Genomic DNA, 1,012 nt, shown 5'->3' with positions numbered 1-1,012 from the left:
AGCTGATCAAGAGATCTGGATAAACTAAAGCTTCCGCTGAGGCCTCATCGTCTGACTGGTCTTGGGTCTTACGGATGTCTTCTGGTAATATCAATGAAACTTTGGATTTAATGTTGACATAACTGACCCTAGGGTAATCCTCGACCAGCGTGGAGTTTCATAGTCTTGATTTGATACCAATACTTGCTATCTTGCTTGGCACCTAGGTTACGAATGGTGCAATAAAAGACGAAGCACTTGGCTGTTGGAACATCTCCATCACATCTCTGTAGAAAGAAACAGGTAAAATTGACTTTAATTTTTTGCATTCATATCTTATATATTTATCCTATTTTGGAATTTTTCAACACTAACTAATCCACTAACTGAACATTTTTTAAATTACACAACAGCAATAATGATGAACTTCCCAAATTCACATAGCCTATATTGTTTTCCCTGTTTTGGGCATCTGTCACAGCCTGGGATTTGATGATAAGTTCTCTCTCACGTTTGGAGCTTTCAGTTGTCGGCGACTTCCTCCAGTATGTTCCAACCCTTCCATGACCTGTGGTTCTAGTTCCTCATACACTCTTCTGTAACCTCCATCCCAGTTTGATTCACCGTAGTGAGTTTCTTCTGATAGTTTCATCCTATTTACTGTTTGTACTCTGCGTGAATTATCTTCTCTATGCACGCTGTGATCCCTTCCAGTAGAACCATCATGCCATCAATACCTACTCAGTACCTACTCTTGAAGAACCTTCCGTTTCTGAGAAAAGTCTTCTGTCTTCTTCTGATGGAAAGCTGGAAGATCCAGACCTGGAAGTTTCAATGTAAGTCTTATGGAATCTCCCTCCCTGTCTCCATCGTCCAGCAGGCAAGTCCTCATCAGTTGTGCTCTCTTTGACGTGTACCTTCTTACTTACATGATGGGTTTCAGAAAATCTTGTTCTTCCATCAGGAGAAACTCTAGAGGAAGTGCGAGTTTCTTCATAGTAAAAACAAAATAAAATAAAAGTAATGATGATGA

The sequence above is a fragment of the Penaeus monodon genome, chromosome 20, assembly GCF_015228065.2.
Source record: "Penaeus monodon isolate SGIC_2016 chromosome 20, NSTDA_Pmon_1, whole genome shotgun sequence".
Taxonomy (NCBI): Eukaryota; Metazoa; Arthropoda; class Malacostraca; order Decapoda; family Penaeidae; genus Penaeus; species Penaeus monodon.
Note: the sequence above shows the minus strand (reverse complement) of the source record.